The 20,741-nt window shown below is 33.3% G+C and overlaps 1 protein-coding gene across 2 annotated transcripts in view; it reads right to left on the bottom strand.

The window, feature by feature from the left end:
- The window catches only part of LOC128987938 (torso-like protein), a 48,579-nt gene extending 28,251 nt beyond the window's left edge, over positions 1–20,328 (bottom strand). The window contains exon 1 of one of the 2 annotated variants that reach the window (XM_054409048.1): positions 20,209–20,328. The gene's annotated coding sequence lies outside the window, so the exon portion shown is untranslated. Of the gene's footprint in view, positions 1–4,493; positions 4,588–20,208 lie in introns of those variants that run through there. The other variant, XM_054409049.1, reaches the window with a different exon arrangement.
- Positions 20,329–20,741: the final 413 nt, after the last annotated feature.

Below are 20,741 nucleotides of genomic sequence, written 5' to 3'. Positions count from 1 at the left end.
TTACTCACACAGCCGCCATTTTGTTTTTTTTTAGTTATTAATTTTTTTTTTAAGAATGGTTAAACATACGAAATGGAAACTTTGCACAAACATTAATGACAACTAGACAAAGCTACAAAAAAATAATGACGATTTTTCAAATTCATAAAACAAAATGGTGGCCATTTAAAATTTTTATAAAATCAACGGTTTTTGAGCTATTTAAGAAACAACATTTTAAATGGTCGCCATTTTGTTTTATGAATTTGAAAAATCTTCATAATTTTTTTGTAGCTTTGTCTAGTTGTCATTAATGTTTGTGCAAAGTTTCCATTTCGTATGTTTAACCATTCTTTAGAAAAAAATTAATAACTGGAAAAAACAAAATGGCGGCTGTGTGAGTAACTAAGGACTTCCGGACAATTTAAATATGATATTTAGGTATGTTTCTTACCCAGGAGCAATGCCCTAAAATATTGGTAGAGAGTTCCGGGACACCCTGTATTTTGAGAAAAAATTGAAGATTTATTTATTTTATACTAAACGATTAATATTTTACTAAAAACACACTTAATTGGTTTCCTTGTAGCAGCAAACCTTGGTACTCGTTTCGTTAAACCTAATGTTATTTATTTAATAGACTAGCAACAGAGCCCATTGTGGTTAAATTAATGCAACGGTCTCTAGTAAAATAATGGTTATGAAATCCATACACCACTTTACTCACTAATATTTGGTACATATTAAGCTCATAACATTAGAATCACACACTTAACATAAGAAACACACTTTAAACACAAATGCAAATTGATAACAACAATATTTAATCAAAGAAAATTTAATTAAATAACAATATAACAATAAGCTGTTAAATTATCAACTCATTTTTCGTATGGTTAGATTATGCATACTGGTGAATCAATTATTGCCATCTATAAAAATAATTGGTTTTTCTTTTCCAAGTCGGGTTAGCTCTTCTACAAGACCGATTTTCATAATTTTGGCCTTAAGCCGGGTTTACACTATGTAGCTAAACCTGCTACATTGCAGATTTGTGTAACATCTAGCAATGTTGTATAACATTTGCTAGAAGTAGAAAAAGTAACTTTACAAAAGTGCTATATAACACTGCTATATGTAGCAGATCCTGCTATATATAGCTAAAATTGTGCTATCCATCGGGAGTCGGTAAATATCAAAAGAAATGCGTGCTACATCTAACATTGCCATATGTAGTAATGATATACATATATTTTTCGTCTAGCATCTGCTATATGTAGCGCTGAACGGTTTTGCTCAGGGATCTTTGTTTACAATGGATGGACTGGAAACGGAAAGTGGCAGTGCCTAAGATCGGGATGATATTATCGGGGCTATTGATATTATAAACTTAATTGAACTGTTCCGTGGACAACCGGCGTTGTGATCATACGTAAAACGTTTTTGAAGTTACCGTCGCCTTATTTAGCGTTTTAATTATGGATTGTCAGGGTATTCATAATCATTAAGGTCCCGTAATAAATCTGCTACACTGTACTTATTTCTCGAAGCAAGAAGCGGTCAAACCTAAAACTTGCTAAAATCTTCGCTCCTGTCTGTCTCTCTCTCTGACTTGCAATATCACCACGATAGCTGCCACGAACAATGTCTCTTCAGCGCACATTTCGATACGGAATGCGAATGAGGTTGTGCTACATATATGTGCACAACCGTGTACATATCGTGCTATTATAGCACGAGCACCAGAATCACTAATATTGTTTGTAAATTTTTCATACAGCAAAAGTTATAAAGCAATGTTATATAGCAAAAGTTATATAGCAGGTTTTGCTACATAGTGTAAATTCGGCTTCAAACTAAAGCTATATACACACCATAGATTTGCTATTAAGCATCAGCACTCATTTTGACGTATATTTTGAGCTATGCACAAACTGCCTCCCTGTACATTACTTACGGGAGTTAAATTTGTTTTTTTCGAGTTTGTTTGGCTCTTCTACCAGACTGATTTTCATAATTTTGGTCTCAAAGCTATGCAAGCACATATTTGTCATAATTAATCTATCAAATGTATAACCCTACAAAAACAATTAAATTGGATTTTTTTCAATTTTTACTTCAATTAAAAATGTATTCCAGCAGTTACATTATCCTATATCTTTTTATCTAAAAATCTTCAGTGAAATACCAGATTCCATTGGAATTATTGATTATTGAGATTGGACGTACCTAAAGCACACTGCTAAATTATAAACGACCCAAATAGTTTAAAAATGGATTTATAGTTAAAAGATCTTACTTGCAAACTCAACAGTACCTAAGCTAATTGTCGACGTAGACGGGTTTCACCTAGCAAATCTTAAAAAATCAAACTTTAATAATTATTTGAAAATCTACACGAATTCCTTTCCAATGACCCATTAGGTTATAAAATCGGTCCAGTAGAACTCTAGATTTAGTTGTACAAAGATTTTTAAAACTGAATTACTAGATTTAATTGAAAATCAATTAAGACAAATGAAAATTCGTTTAGTCTGCAGGTTTGCTGCGGCGGGGGTGTTTTGTACTACGATCGTATTTCTAAATAGTGCTAATAACCACTATTATAACATTTTTCAGCATTAAATTTCCTATAATTTGATACCCAAAAAGTTATTTTTACGAATATTAAAATGTTGACACTTTTTTCAAGATGGCGGCCAAAAAACGTATTTTGCGCCACAGTACGGATGTATATTTTTAGTATGTTGATTAGAAGCATACTACCTACCATTCACAGCAAGAATCATTTGTGTTGCAATTAGTTCCACCTTAAGCTATATTTTCGATTATTTCTACTGCACTATAACCGGTGACCGTCGTGAGACTAGCACTGGTCAAATGGTAACTTCAGAAAAGATAAAGAAATACTCAAAAATGCGTCAAGAATTTAAGTTCCACTAATCGTGTTGGAAAAAAGCTTCAGAACATCATGTAGGCTGACTACATTAACCGTCAAAAGTCTAAGTTTCCATCACTCTTTGAAATGTTCAGAAGATCATTAATGATGACTCCGATGTGCGTAAAAAAATAAGTTTCCACCATTCGTAAACAACTTCAGAACGTCATGTAGGATGACTTAGCTATTTGTAAAAATGTAGGTTTCCATCAATCGTTGAAAACGTCAGACCTTAAGGGATGATTTTTTAGATCAGAAGTACCCTATAACTAACCCGCGCTGAACAACTTTGGAAGGTAATTAATGGCCCGTTTAATGACAGGTAGACGTAAGTTATCAATAAACCTAAAAGGGCAAATTAAAACCTCTTACCTAACTATGCTACAAGCCATGTAAATATTCGTATTAGAATTCTTATTCTTCTAAAAAGGGCGATAAGAATCATAATGAATTTGAATTTTGGTGATTCGTTTCGTCAGCACTTTACAGATTTGGGCATAATGACTGTTTACAGTTTATATGTTTCTCACACAGCACTGCATGCTAAAAAAACGAAGTACCTATAAACAATCTGGTTCCCAGGTTAGGTGACAGCCATTCCTATTTTACAAGAAATAGAAATCAAATTGCCATTGAATTTCCACAGGCTAGAGTTTTATAATAAAAAAACATTAAATGCTGGTGTTAAGTTTTTACTACGGCTACCTGTGGAATTGAAAAACGTTGATGATGTAAAGTTTTTTTAAGAAAAAATTAAAACTGCATTTGACAAATAAACCATTATATAAATTTGATGAACTCTGACAACCATACTTTTTGTTTGGTTTACGATCAACTTTTGGCTTAAATAGGTACCTTATGGCTTATGGAGTAATTGTAAATGAAATAAAGTTGTTAGCTGTTGACGCCTTTCAATGTATACCACTGTATATTATATGAATAAAGACATTTTCTATTCAATTCAATGTGTAGCCGATTTAAACAAAACAACTTAATTATAACCGATAAATAAATAGAGATAGGCTAGATGTTGTGTTTTGAATTCATAATTGGGAAGAATAACTAGTCTCGTTTTTAATGTTCTTTTCTTACCCTAAGCGTTTTGACTGCACTACACTGTACGTTCCGGGTGATAAGGGAACTTCTCCAGTTTTCATGTAGCCTAAATCTACATTAACTAATTACCCTATTTCCCAATCTACCTAAACCTGAAACGTAGTTTAGCCAAAACACCAAGCTTGGTAATAGTAGATTTTTACCTAAAACTAAAATGAGAGTGGTAGCTAAATCAATTGAGATATTAATATGTTGCCAAAGAATTTTAACAAAAAATCTTGAGCTGTCTTTATATATAAAAAAAACTTATTATACTTTACAGAATATACCATAGTTGTGCAACTATTTTATCACCTTTATCACCTGAATTTAAACTTCCCTTACAAGCTTTGACAAATTGTACAAGAGCCATAGACACATAAACTAAATTAACTAAGAACAATCGTAGATGTGTCATAAAGACTTGACGAAATGTGTATAAATTCAAAAGTGTCATAACGTTATTCTGTGTTTTACTTACCTGCGGTTGAATTAAGGTCACACGTTGTGTTGTGTTTGTTAACCTTTTCTCCGGACACAAATGATGAAGCAATAACCGCAATCTACTGAGCGTTTGTTTATTAATTAGGTGTTTATTTCCTGTGTTGTTGTTTATCTCAGCTGTCAAGGGGAGTTACGCAATTCTATTATTTTACAGGTGGAGTAACCGAAGAAAAAATAAAGAGTTTAAAAGAAGTATATGGTCATAGATTAAACGTTCGCCTTATATGTTTCTTTTGTATCAGCTGAAGAACGCTTCAAAGTTATACCATCAGATGTATTCCATTCATTTATTGTATTAAATAGTCTCTTAAAGTATAGAACCTTAGACTACCCAACACAAATAGACTTCTCATCCCTTTGTACATTTTGAAGCTCGTTTTTCGTGTCTAGTTCATGTTGGTGACACTGATCGCTAGTCGACGAAATTTAGTTTCTATTATTTTAGGGTTAATTTCATGATTTTTGCTTTATTGTTTCGTTATAAATCTAGGAGACTAGTTATTGTTTATGATTAGATGGTTTATTTGGTTAAACGAGGTTTTAAATGGCTGTAATAACAAGAAAGAAATTGTAAACAAAAAATTACCTCAACAGTATACCGGACAGAACTAACAATAAAATTGTCTTCAGCTGTTCCACAATGATGAGTAATCTATTAAGGGAGTATGATTTATCTATGGTATAAGCTAAAGAACGCATGAAAGTTATACCAAAAGATTTATTCTATTATTTTATTGCATTAAATATTTTCTTGAAGTATAACACCACTGACTTTAGCCACCTGCCCAGACAATTGGCAAAGACAAGAGAAATGATTTCTATTTAATAGGGAAATGAATATTATTTTTCTTGTCTTAGGAATTAATTATTTTTACTGGTTTTTCCTCACTCTGGGATTAATTCACTACGGTCGACATAAGCATTACCAGCATGAAACTCACATGAATGCTTCAGATTTTATTAAAGGACGAAAAGTGTACTTGTAAGATGAAAAATCGATTGTCGTAGCGTTTATACTGCAAGAAAACACCTTTCATCGTGTTCTGAAATCTAAAATGTGTTTCAAGTTAGGTTGCACTTGAAAAATATTGTATTTTATCTATACTTTAAGATAAGTATTACAAAATGCTGTTTACGCTTAGTTACTATACCGGCATTATGCTTAGTTAGTTAGAACGGGCATTATACTTAGTTCACAATATTTAGGTAGTTTTAAGGTCCGAAGAAATCTATCCCCTCCACTCGACCCTTACATTCAAAACAATAGCTCAACAGCTGATTAAGTAACATACTTTAAATACAAAAAAGTGGTGGGGGAACTTACCCTTAAACCGCATAAATATTGTGAACGAAGAATAGTACAAAATGTATGGTTATTATTAGGTAGGTGGTGATATTATTTAAGTGAAATAATTAAACAAATATAACGAGTAAAGTTAAAAACACAATCTATGAATATTGAATAGAAATATACATGGAATAGTCTTCAGCTGATCCACGATATTAACGATGAAAACTATGAGGTTGTATGTGTAAACCATGCTTATACAAATACATTAAATTTTTTGTATGAAGTTTTAATAGTTCATACAAAAAAAGACAAATTTTAAATTCTATTCTAAATAGGCAATTTGCTAAATTCAGTCTCTTACAATTACCCCTTTAAATTCTGGTAGTCAAAATGGTAAATGAATCTCAGAATGTGCTCGTAGACGAACTATTTTAAGCTGATCCAGTCATTACGGTGGATCAGAAGCACTTAAAGAAGCCATATATCTACTTCCCCATCGTTGTCAATGTTGTATGCGTTATTATGTTTACTAAACACGCACAGACGACCCCAGGGTAAAACAAATACTAAACATATTACACAGAGTAAAACAAATATTTAATCTTTTCACTTTCTGATTGCCAATGTTTGAAATTGCAAGTAGACTCTTCCCTTCGTGCTTAAAATCTTCCTGATCGTGTCCGGTAAAGCTAAAAGTTCTTGTTCCATAGTAATTCTTGTATCTATTAGTTATTTATTCATTGTTGTCCGGTAAATAATACAGATTGCGTTTTACTTACTTTTCGTTATACAAGAGCACAAACTGTTGTTTTAAAATAAATCCATCTATTTGGTCCTAATAATGCTATATTAAAGTAAATAACGTATAAATAAAGATAACACATAAACACTCAAGTTGTATTGGGCAAAAACTTGATTCAATGCTGGTTAGAGAATGAAGATAGGAGTAGATTTCAGATATATCGAAACCGAACCAAATTGTCCCTTAACATTTGTTTGTTATTATTTGTTTTGAACCATTAATTAAATCTTTAATTTTCGTAAAGAACCTTGTCAGTATTTATCATAGTTTATAACGGATGTACTCTGCATGTAAAGGTCATAGGCAGTTTGAAAATAAAAACGATCGGAGCGCCAAACAAATACTGCAGTTGAACAGGTCCCTGTATCAGCAGTTCATAAATAGCCTAATATCCACACGAAACAAAACGAATGCCGGGAGCTAAGTTATAAATTAAATGTACAAATTATCACTTGGTAACACAGTCAGTCTACAACTTGTGCCTGAAATTACAACAATACGTCAAATAACACTTGTAACTATTAACACTTATACTGTTTAATCACACGATGGTAAATACATATAAAAGATGGTAAGTGGTGATCTATTTCGATTGGACACAGCAACCATCATCAGACCTGGGGATCGCCTATTGGGTCTGATGATGATTGGAGTAGAAAATATCTATGTACAGCTGTAGAACCAGTCAAAGTATGCATTAGCTGTCTAATATAGGCTAACACTTGAGCTATATGACACACGTAAGCGAATTCCTCGACTGTTTGCGCAGCAGCTAGGATAGCTAATATAGTCAGCTGATTCAAGATCAATATTATGCTTACTTTGCAATTGTAGCTATTAAACTGCTAGACTCATTTATGTAGCCCACATTAGACTAAGAATTTAGCGAATTTCCTTGTAGGCAAGTAGCTATTACCGTAGGTGAATTTTGTCACGATTTTGATTAAATTTGTACGATTGGTGATTGGCAGTTTCATATATTTTGTTTTATTGTTTACAATGAATTTGTTATTTGAACTTTTGTATAAACACCTTTCATCCTTTCAGAGTGAAGTCTATTTCATGAATGTATAGTACAAATTCAATTGAACAAATTGAAGAAATATATGGTTTGAGGATTGATCAATAGACAAATTGTTGGCTGATAATAAAATGATTGCAACCAAATTTTCGTAACCAATAAAATACTGGAGGTCGTCTAGTAGTCGAAAACTCGGCCAAAAATATGTAATATTGACTATTGGATACAGAAGAAGACATCCCATCTATATGGACAGCTGTCGCCAATTTTTTACTAAAAAAGAACGTCGTCGCGTGAGCCAGTCACATAATGCTCTAGTGTCTAAAATTATTTTTTGTTACTGACATAAATGATAGGTCATAACAGTTGCTATAGCTCCATAACAAGTCGTTCCATTAGTTTGACTTGGTAAAATCCATCGTTTGTTCGACAGAAATCAGTAATTTAGATAAGCGCAATCTGTAGGTGGCTCACATTAACCAAGACAAATTTGATTAAAACCCTGGCGAAAATTTTAAAATGGGGATGGAATACCCCTTGTAATATGTCTTGTTGTATCAGACTCCTCTATTTTCAACCCACCTATAAATAATACATGTGATTGGAATTTCTTTAATTTGTTTTGATTTTCTGTTTATATTGTGTTGTCATTTCGTCACCAGAATGGCTTATTTTGTGCAATTTTTGAGTCTATTTTAATTTATAAAGGGATTCTACACATCAAAAAGAAAATATATTTCTAACAGTATGCGTAGTTTTTCCCTGCGATGCACACGAGCTGACAAAAAAGGTTTTAAAGAAACATGCCTGCCTATTACTATATATATTTTCACGTACTCAAATAATTGGCAATTAATTCATGTAGTAATCTAGTACAATGTCATTTAATCAAAGTGGCGAAAATCTTTCAATATTTGGACATTTAGTGTAATTAAAAAGAAGAAATAATGTGCTTTGAATAAAACACATTTCTTTCGGGAAATATGTTAACACATTTTTACTCTTTTGAGAGGTTAGAAGTGCCTCAAAGCATCGACATCGTTTGTAGTATATCTGGTTTGTATAAAAAAGGTCAAAGAGGTGAAAATGCAATTTTATCCTGTATGTAGCTTACTCCAAGTATACCACTAAGATTAAGGAATCTTACTGGTAGATTTACTGCTAGAGTTTAAGGAGGCTATGTCTACTCATGAAATTACTCCTGCAAAATTAGGCGCATAAATATCCTCTTAAGTCCATCGATATTTCGGTGGATTCGTGCTTTACATCTATAATAATTTTAGTAAAATTTAAGGACAGGTAAAATAATATATAGGGGAAAAGGTTTGTGATGTTCTTGGTGTGGGGCGGGCAGTATTATTTGTCCTAGGGGAGATTTCTTACAGGGGAGGTTAAATGTGAGGGTCGCAGCGCCAAGAGGGAGAATCCCCTAAGAAATATACACTCTTTTCAAATTTATATAAATGTTCCCTTTAGGAGCACGAGGCGGAAAACTTGTAATATCCTTAATTTTCATTGTAGAAACTACCAATCAAACCTAGACGCATCTAGCTATTCGTCATCCTATTTAGTTTTAAAATTTAGATTTCAGGCCTTGAATAGGCAACATTGATTAATGGTACAATATAAAAATAAAATACACAATTTTTTTTTATTGGTTAGTAGGTGATGTGTATGTGTATGTCTTTAATGCACTACCCATGACTGGAAACATTGGGGAATGGTTATATACATGACAGAAAAGTCTTCAGTTCTACTCCTAATTTGAATCTCTTTATGGTTCGGGGATCAATTATTATAAGTTATCAATCATTGAGATGGGGACGCCCCCTAGGTGCGTATTTTGACCCAAATGAGTGAAGGATGAGTGTAGAATGGTGCGAGATGATCTGTGTAGTTTTTTTACTGACTAAGATAATCTGTTTCATTAGCCGGGATCATTTATTCAAGACCCAACGATCCGGAACAACTGAGTTTAGTCTCGAACCTTATTGTAGCTACTGACTTTTCTCAGGATCGAACCGGTGACCTTTTATTTGTCAGGCGAGTACTATAAACGAGCACATAATATAATATGCTCGTTGGGTAACCATCGCATTAGAGTTCTTTCAATTTATTGACAGAAACAGTGATTAAGTTAAAAATGTTTACAATTGATTCATAAACTTGTTTTCCAAATGTGTTTTAATTTTTAGTATAGCATACAAGTTTACAGAAATAAAATTGAATATTTCGTATAAATGAGAGGATATTAAAATAATTTAAGGGTTGTTTTGTTCTACCTTGCAAGCAAAACACGGTTATTTTTTATACCAACAGTTATCAAAAAAACGTGCAACTATAACATATAAAAATGGCAAAAAACACAGATCCTGCAACCGACTGAAAATGCTTTCGAAGCTTGCCTCTTCTCTATGGTTTATTATGAACCTTGAAGTTGAGGCTGTTGATGATGAAACAATTCTTCGCAATCATGACACGATCTGAAGCCAGCACGATTCTTATTTACGCAAAGTTTATCTGTAGTATAATAAAATAGGATTTATCTTCTAATACCCATTTGTTAAATCCGGGTGTAAACAAGAACCGAAATGGTTTAAACTTTATACGAATATAAAAAGTTTTTATACGCCTTGACGTAGACCTACTCACGTCGGGACACGACCTGCAGACGTATAAAGTTTGAAGGTATACAAGGCATATAGATTTTGGAAGTAAATATTGACCGGTCTCCAGGACATTAAAAAAAAAAACTCTTCGCATTACTTTTGCTCTATTTATACAGGACGGTGGAACATTTTAACGTTATCTTTGTCTTGATATAGACTAACCAACACTTTACTATTGTCATAGACTAACCAACACAAGTAGACTTCTCATCCCATTGTAAATTTTGAAGCACGTTTTTCGTGTCTAGTTCATGTACGTGACACATGGGCGCTAGTGTCGACGAAACTTTGTTTCTATTATTTTAGGGCTAATTTCTTGATTTGTGCTTTACTGTTTGGTTATATAACTAGGGGACGAGTTATTGTTTATGATTAGATCGTATTATTTGGTTAAACGAGGATTTAAATGGCTGTCATAACGGGAAACAAAACACGACCTCTACAGAAAACCGTACAGAACTAACAATAAAATTGTCTTCAGCTGTTCCATAAGGATGAGAAATCTACTAAGGGAGTATGTTTTATCATAGATAAAACATACTCCGTGTTGGTTAGTCTATGGTTTTATCTATGGTCTTGACTGTACCTGGAGAATTCGTAGGTAATCAAAGTAGGTTAAGTACATCAAATTAATACTGTAATCTAGTTGATTAAGCACTCACAAATTTTTTTTATAGTTCTGATAAAATTTAACCGTCGAAAGTTAATTTTATTGTTGGTTCTGTCCTGTGCACTGTTAGAGGTCGTTATTGTTTACAATTTGTTTCTTGTTATTTCAGTCATTTCAAACCACATTTAACCAAATAAAATGGTCTAATCATAAACAATAAATCGCCCCCTAGTCATATAACCAAACAGCAAAGCACAAACCATGAAATTAACCCTAAAATATTATAAACAAAATTTCTTCGACACAAGCGATCAGTGTCGGACATGAACTAGACACGAAAAACGAGCTTCAAAATTTACGTCTACTTGTTTAGTGTGCTTGTAACTAGATACATGTGACACATCAGCTGTTTTCGTTATACCAATATTGATTTTACTGCCAAAAGTTTAAACCATCGACGGTATTGGGATAGCGATATAAATTCTGAGCGCGGATTTTCCTTTGGTTAAAGCGTAGGTGGTCAGTTCTCGAGGCCTGAGGTGAAGGGTTCAAATCCTGCAAATCAACAATTAATTTTAACTTAAATGTCACAGTTGGTCAGCCCATAACCTTTGAATCTAAAGATTCAGAAAACAACGCAGGATTATATTTTATGCGATAGGTTTGTTTGTATTGGAAAATTTACTCCATCCACTCTATAACAATGTTTTTATGTTTCCCAGGAATCACATAGTTTGTTGGCGATGGCGTGGTGACTAGTAGCTATCGGTATAGCACAACAGTAGCCAACAGTGAAAGTTGGAGGTCATCGTCGTAGAGTCTGTGTCTCTAGGTTACATAACAACTGGATGAAGAGTGCCAAAAACTGGGGAAACTACCTGTAAACACTACATGTTACTAATACACAGCTCTGTGGTACAATGAAGGTTTGGCATGCTTGATTGTTTTATAACTGTGGTTATTATTCGAGGTATAAGTTAAAATGAAAACTTTACAAGCTTTCCAAAGTTTTAAAGCGTGAACTGAACGGATGTGTAGCATGAATATGCTCAAGTTAAGAATCAACTTCCTCGTTATGTAGGGTTAGGTTAGGTAAATATAGGTCTTAGGTTAGGTTACGTTACGTTAGGTTTGGTAGGAGTAAGTCAGGTAAGGATAAGTTAGGTTAAGTAAGGTCAGGTTAAGTAATGGTTTGGGGGTGTATATCTACACCTTGCTACTTCGGCCTGTTGGTCTATTGTATTGTGCAAGTTAGGTTAAGTAAGGTTGAATCATTTTAGATCAGGTTAAGTTACTATCATTGTTTGTTCTGTGGTTCAGTTAGATTAGGTAGGAAAAAGTAAGGTTAGGTTATGTTAGTTTAGGTTGGGTAAGGTCAGGTTAAGTTATGGTTAGGGGGGTATATATCTACCCCTTGCTACTTCGGCCTGTTAATCTATTGTAGCAAGTTAGGTTAGGTTACGTTAGACCAGGTTTAGTTACGCTAGGTTAGGCACAGCAGTTCTTTCTGCTACTTCAGCTCATCAAAGGTGATTCTCACTTTAACTCCGAACGATTTCAGTTTTTAAAAACACATTTATATCATAACCAGATTTTATCAAAAAACTATAACACTTCCTTTCAAATATTTTAATACACTTAAACCCCTACTCCAAGAACCAAGTCAATTCTATGTCCAAATTTTCTACATAAATGTAGCAAAATTTACTAATAGTTCTGAATTACTGGTAAACGTCATCATAACTGCACAGTTTGCACTAGTTTCTAAGTTGTTTGTTCTGTGGCCAAATGGTAATTTTCTTTGACCTTGGCGAGTTATTACCCAGATTCAGTGATAGGTGCGACCTTCATGTAATCTTTTGATTGTGTGATTGTCCTTGGCCATTACCTACTGCTACTTCTTATCATTTCAACTCTACCGACTAACTATCAGTTAATTCGACAGTTAGGTAGTTAATGCTTACATTGCCACTGGTATAACCAATTACTTTAACGACTTGTTTAGGTGAATCGGTTAATTTGTTTATCGTGTTAATTTGTCCCCTTCACCTATTTTATGATATGACCGTACGTACTGTAAGTTAAAATCTATCCAGGCACATAGAAATGTATAACCCACCGTTTTAAAAGGTGCAATAAATTAAACATCCTGGAAGTCCGGGGCCTTCCCCCGAATGTTTCCGAAAAATAAAGTGTTTTACGATGATGATGATGTTTTTCGGTGATTTTCGAAAGATATGGTGTTTTGTGCAAAAACGAATTTTTGCACGGTTTTTAACTTATAGAAATTACCAAATAAAATTAGGTTATTTTGCATGAGGAGGGTAGGACATCGTTTTTTGCTAACGTTAAAAAAATTAACACGCTAATTTAAGTTAAGGTAACATGTATAATTTATAATCCACGTGCTAAACTTATAAAAAGTATCGACCATAAATTAACAGTTGAATAAAGCCTACGACAACCAAGAAATTTGATGTCTTGTTTTCTGAATAGTCAAGTATAAGAGTGGTACATCTGTGGCTCAACTACATATTTGATTTAGAAAATACATCTTTCATAATGACCATTTTGAAACGTATTTTTATAAATTTCTAAAAATAAAAGTAATTACAGAACCTTTCAGGTATAACATTCATTTTTAACCGACTTCCCCACTACCAACAAAAGGAGGAGGTTCTCAATTTGTATGTGGCGATGTTTTTTTTTTTTCTATGTATGTTCACCAATTTCTCTGTGATTCTTTTACCGATCAGTGTGGTTCCACCACCAAAATAACCAGGAGAGTTTCTATTTGGTACCTTATATATTATGTTTAAGTATAATATTTGTTTCGGTGAAAAATTCTGAAAACCTTAAATATTCAACATTTATTTTGTTTACATTTGTGCAGATTGTTTACATTTGTGCAGAGAAGGCAATAAATAATAATAACATTCCTACAGCTGTTGGTTGAAACCATTTAAATTAAGCTACAGACAATTCTTCATGAAACAGTTGCTTCATATTGATCAATAAACTATTTCTTGCCTTGGAGCCTAAATGAATTACATTGAGAAAAATGCATTTTGTTTTGGTTACTATAAAAAATGTATTTTAACGTTTGACCTGATTTGTGTATACAGTAATTCTTTTTTTAGTATTGAATATTCTGACTTACAAAAACATATATGTTTCAGTGAATAGCTGTATGATATTGACAAATAAAGGTGTATTGTGAAAACCAAAGCATTCGTAAAACAGGTCTAAATATAAATTAAATGCAATTCCTTACACGACCTAAGAAGTGTGACAGTGCATAATCGTCAATTGTCTTAAAAGTGTTAAATATTTTAATTACTAAACATGCATTTGCAGATGTGGAATGTTTATTGATATTCTCTACCCAGTTACTATATCATATCAATACTATTATGCCTGCTTCGGAAAGTCCTAGAGGAAGATGATTTGCAATTTCGAGTAGGCTATATCTTGATCAAACAAAGCCACCTACATGGCTTGCACCACTTTTAGCTGAACCAATCTTTCATATACATATTTCATTTGCAGTTGTGGAACGTTTATTAATATTCTCCACCCAGTTACTATAACATATCAAAACTATTATGCCTGCTTCGGAAAGTCCTAGAGGAAGATGATTTGCAATTTCGACTAGGTTATATCTTGATCAAACAAAACCGCCTACATGGCTTGCACCACTTTTAGCTAAACCAATCTATCATATACATATTTCATTTGCAGATGTGGAATGTTTATTAATATTCTCTACCCAGTTACTACAACATATCAAAACTATTATGCCTGCTTCGGAAAGTCCTAGAGGAAGATGATTTGCAATTTCGACTAGGCTATATCTTGAGCAAACAAAACCCCCTACATGACTTACACCACTTTTAGCTGAACCAATCTTTCATATAATATTTTCCAAAGGTACTATACGTGTTAACGACCAATTTTCCACTTTTGAGAAATTTTTTAGTGCTGGTGGCTGAGGAATAACTTTCATATTGTCCCAAAAGGCTTGAGACGTTACTGTATTTCTTTTTATAATGTAGAAGTACACCGATTGCAGGAAACGATGATGTCTGACATTTCAATGTATCTAGAAAATACAATTAGTTTTTCACTAGGCCTAATGTAATGGACAACTCTTTCTTTCTTAAGGAATGTCTAAAAATGTTTATTTGCATTATTACCCATTAGATACCTGAACAGGTGACTCAAGCAGTTTTAAAATAATGATTGTTCTGTGGAACTTTTGATTGTTTCAAACAGTTTTGCTTATCAAAAAACCTCAAGTAGTTAATACATAAAAAAAATATACAGTCACTAAAAATCATGAAATAATTTATTTTTGTAAAAAAATACAACCGACTTCAACCGCTCTAAAAAGAATGAAATAATTTCAATAAAGTAAACTTTTGTATTAGGCAAGCTCACGTATTTCAAGTCGGCGCGGCTCAAGTTGCAAACATGATTGAAATTAAATATTGTGTGTGTATTTTGAAAATCAATAAATTGTAGCTGGATAGCATAAATAATATAAAAAAAAACATACTGAACTGTTTTGTTTATATATTAAAGGAAATATTTTCTTGTATTTTATGTTTACTTCAGAATAAATGCATTATGAAAATAACACACACAAATGTTCTATATGAATAAGAAAATAATTTAGTTTGATATTATGATAGGGAAAAGAAGCTAGTTTAGTATTAAAACGTTACTTTTCCAAGTTAGAAACATTTAAATGCGTTATAATCTTTTTAAAGATACTCGTTAATACTATAATGCCGATCTCTGATTACGGTAATAAAATAACCCTTAACGCATAACTATGAAAAAGACATACAGATTAACACCTTAAGTTATAGATAGTCACCTGCAATATGGACACCCTCTTTCAATTTTGTATCAAAAATCATCATAGAGCCGCGCCGATTTAAAATACGTGAGCTTGCCTAATACAAAAGTTTACTTTATTGAAATTATTTCATTCTTTTTAGAGCGGTTGAAGTCGGTTGTATTTTTTTACAAAAATAAATTATATATCTTTTTAGAGGGTGTAAGTGCACCCCCTGTGGGATCCCATGAGGATCGTTGGATTTCGACTTTTTATGAATAACATTTTTATGATTTCCTCCATCTGTGATCGAGGTAATTGGTACTTAGGAAGATGTATTGCAAGCATGCATAGTTTTCCTTTGAAATACTTGTTGAATTAAGTCTAAAATGTTTAAAAGGGCTTCTTGTAGCCTACCATTGTTACATTTTAAATAAAAGTTTCATGTTGGTTTGAATCAAGTTTGTTAGGAAGAAGTAGAAGTTTGTGACGGTTAATGTTAGGATAGATAGTTCATGTTTTAGTTGGAAAATGCTTGATTGAGAAATGCTAATTTTGGACACACCTATGATAAAACTGCCCAATTTTGTTTTACAATGCTGCATGGTATTCTTAGTGGTGTGTCAAGATTGTATAAGCAGTGAATAAACCGCTATAACGTCAAATTGCTCTATTGTCATTGGCAGTGTCATGGTGTGGGTACTTTTTCATGCTTTGAAAAATGGCTTGATTCCATACAATGAGAAAGTGTTGTAGAATATTAAATAAACTCCCTCGTTGACCTTCATAGACTGACTCCATAGTATATTATATTACATCAATAAGGTGATGAGCTATATTTTTGTCAGACTGCATCATTAATTAACTAAGCTAGAAAATGAAAATACTTGTCATGTTAATATAACCTCTCAAAACTACTTCCAGCTTGTTTTCAGTTCTGCTAATGTAAATAAGCAGCTGTTTAGTAAGCGATTCAATCATTTCGTCTATTTCTATTGTTTTACAACAATAAGCTAAAAACCTTACCTAAATAAGTCGATAAATAATTTTGATCCATGGGATTGCTATAATCGAAATTTACAACTGGTTACAAAAGCTGACTTTTACTGCCTAGGAAATAAAAATGCTTTTACTCCCTTGGGACTAAAAGGCTTTTTACTCCATGGAGTGAAAATGCTACTTTAGAACCGCAATTCATGTAATAAACTTTTATTTTTTGCTGCAGTATGGCTATGTTTTTTGGCTGATAATGGTATTTTTGACAGGTATCATTTGATTGCGTCGATGTCTTATCATAGGTTATATTTCTATTTTCAAAATAACTACAATCAAATAGAACAATTATGTTCTAAAATACACCTTGCATTTCGGTATTTAAAAAAATAATACCAGTGCAGTGCAAAATTTGACCTTAAATGATAGGGAATGATTTAATCGATTTTAGCACACTCAATCGCCATAGTACATGAACTACCCAAATCTGTTTTCAAAATTCATAAAAGGACGAAAAGTGTTTTAACCGTACCCAAATGCAATGTTCATACTGTACAACAGTCCTTTTAGCATATCTAATGGGCAATCTAAGCTGCAATCGATGGAAGCTAGACCGTATCATTGAATGTTACTCAATTTGCTCGGGCGGTGTATCCCTTGTCAAACCCGTTTCCGTTCGTTTCCATCATTCCCTCGACTGCCTGGGCAATCAATGATTCAGGGCTTCGCCCCAATTGGTATTGTGGGGGAGGGAGGGGGGGGAGGGCGCCGGCGTCAAGTTTTTGTGACTCACCTTGACGGGTCCTAGCCAGAAAGATTTATGTTGTTTTCTGCGCATCGTTTGAATCTGACGAGGGTTTCATTTTAACTATCTTCCACCTTTCGGTTAAATTTGACATTTCTGGTCAAAGTAATGGATTGATGTATTAGCTGTTTTATATGAATGGTGAGTAGACAATAGACAATAGACAATTCATCTTTATTTACACATTCATTAAGAATAGCAGTAGCGTCAATTTAAAATTTTTTCTAAATATGTAGTTGAGGTGTTGTTTAGTCAAAGATCCGTCGATAGTATTCTTTTAAAGAGTAAAAAAGTCGATTAATGAGCCATTGATGCAAAGTTGGTTTGAGGTCATCTTCTGTTTTGCTTCTTAAATCTGTAGGTAGCCTTAATTAGCCTTCTTAATATCTGGAAGTAGATCTGGGTTTTAAGTTTTTCCTATATTGTCTTATAAATGACTTATAATGATGTTTAGGGGTCCTTCACTACGTCAATATTATGAAATGAGGACTAACCGTATTTTATTTAAGAAATTAAAAAGATGAGGGTTGATGAAATTCAGGTAAAATCAGCCAGGATAATTTATTTAAAGTTCAATTACCGAAGATAGCTGAAGCTAGTTCAAGTTTGAAATCATCAAACTCATCAGACTTACCGGGATTTGAACCCGGGACCTATTGGACCGAAGTACCGCGCTCTAACCACTAGAACAGCTCGTTCCGCCCACTTTAGCAAGTAAAATAAGTTGAGACGAATGGAACTTAAGTAATAGATAGTAATTTAATTGTTTAATTGATTTTAATTGGTATTTATTTATAACTAAGTCGGCAGTTTAATTTTATAAAAGGCAGTCTAGTTCTATAAAAGACTTCACGAGACTAAGTAGGGCCTGCTTATTATAGTAATGTTGTAGTATGTTAAAATATAATAAACGATGAGTCCCGTAACAAAAGAAATGAAGACAAAATCCGAAATCATATAGGTATTATATTAGCAAAATGTTTGTACGCAATTAATTATTGATTTTTATTGTTATGTTTAAAATTGCATGTGTCTCGTGGTTTATAATAATTACTTTGTTAAAAAGGGTACAAATATCACAAGATTTTAAATTTGTTAATATCAGAGTTTTTAAAAACATAATGATGTATTTTTCTAATCTATACTATTATAAAAAAGAGGTGGTTGCTGTATGTGTGTATGGGAAAAGTAAACTCGAAAAATACTGGTCGGATTGGGCTGAAATTTGGCATGATGATAGCTCACATTCCCGATTAACATATAGGCATATTCTTATTTCAAAAATCCTTTCGGGCTCCGCCCCAGTGGCTCTGGAGTTTCCCATGTTAACCTTATGAGAAATGGAATTATTGAATCTTAACAGCTGTTTCAATTAAACAAGTTGGTTCTGTTCTATGATGTTCAATAGCATTAAAGTTACAAGGATTACCAACAGGGTGCAGCACTATTATTTCTTTTACATTTATGACAACAGCTAATTTGCAACCAAAAGGTGAGTGAGCGTAGCGAACGAACTTCAACCTGGAGGCGAGTTAGCGTAGCGAACGAGCTAACCTGAAGGCAAGTGAGCGCAGCGAACGAGCTCCAACCTAAAGGTGAGTGAGCGTAGCGAACGAGCTCCAACCTAAAGGTGAGTGAGCGCAGCGAACAAACTTCAACCAGGACGTGATTGAGCCATGCGAACGAGATAATCTTGAAAATTAAGAAGTTAAACGGAGCAAAGCCCGCGGGTTACAGCTAGTTTTACTATATAAAATTGGAATTTTCCAACGTGTCCATCTATAAACATAATGGGTTTGCTACAATTTTTGTTTTGTTTCATAACGTAAACATTTAAACGACACTGTGCAGAAAGAATGTTCGTCTAACAGATGATTAGTATTGTTGGATGACGTTTTTAGAAGATCATTTTTTATTTACAAATTAGACAGGCCAGGTTGAAATAGCCAAATATATTCTCAAGAATTCAGTAATACAGGTAGGATTTACATATGCACCTACTTAACTATTAAAAAAGTGTCCATCATCACACACAATTGGGATTTGAAGTTCGTTATCTTATTTACAAAAATATGCCAGGTTGAACAAACCAAATACATTCTCAAAATGTAATAAACAGGCAAAAGAGTTATTTCTTCATCTAGTATCGTTTTATTATCGAAGGTATCGTGGATTACCTCCTTGGTGTCGGGGACATTAGTACAGACTTAAATAACACACTTAAATGGGAAAACTTACTTTAGCTTTCTGAAATAAGTTTTGAAAGCTATTAAACGTAAATATAATCAGAAAAACTATGCCATGTACCGGAAAGAATAAACTTAAAAATTCCATAACTTCATTGGTGATCTGTATATTAAGTTTCTAAGGAACGCGATCTTTAACAACAAACTTTAAGCCTCACACCTATCAACGGCATACTTGAATAAAAATCCTGATTTAAAATTTACCGAGAAATATTACTTTTTCGACACAACCTCTCCTAATTAATTTAGCACGGATCTTAATTAAAGTTAAAATTGTAAAAAAATAAAATATAGAATATTCATCAGCAGTTGCTTTTGTTTTTATTTATACAGTAATTTTTGTTTACTTCCTCCTGAGTTGGTTAAACTTTTGATTCATATCGTGGATTTATATGATGGCCAAGGTATTTACCGTGTATTTTGAGGCTTCGGAAAGGATGTTTGTCGCAGAACATCTCACATGACACACACACGCACACTCACAGGCACCGTCGCTAACTAGTCCCTACTGACTAGTGACTACTGACTGACTGACTGACTGAGCAGTCGCGTCTATTGCGTTAGCACCCCCCCCCACCCCCCCCCCCCCACCGTAGAACAGCTGATTGCTTCACGCTTACTGAGATGTTTTCATCGTTTGTTTACTAATACTATAGGTACTCCAAGTAGACTTCTCGTCTTATTGTAAAATTTGAAGCGCAGATTAGGTTTTTTACGCCAAGTGGTTCGTGTTCATTCACCAATATTAATCTATTTCCACCCCATAGGTAAAATGTTGCCAAATAAATGGATATGCATGAAAATGTATAAATGTACAAAATGTATAAGACTCACTAGTTCTCAGGGAGTATAGATATGCAAATAAGCACATCTTGTGAATTGTACACAACAAAAGATAAATATTTATACAATTATGCGATAAGTTGTATTTTTTGGGATATTTTC

This window comes from Macrosteles quadrilineatus, unplaced genomic scaffold (assembly GCF_028750875.1).
Source record: "Macrosteles quadrilineatus isolate MER2022 unplaced genomic scaffold, UCM_ALF_1.0 Scaffold_2__2_contigs__length_208266976, whole genome shotgun sequence".
Classification (NCBI taxonomy): Eukaryota; Metazoa; Arthropoda; class Insecta; order Hemiptera; family Cicadellidae; genus Macrosteles; species Macrosteles quadrilineatus.
Note: the sequence above shows the minus strand (reverse complement) of the source record. Positions and strands in the feature narration are given on the sequence as shown.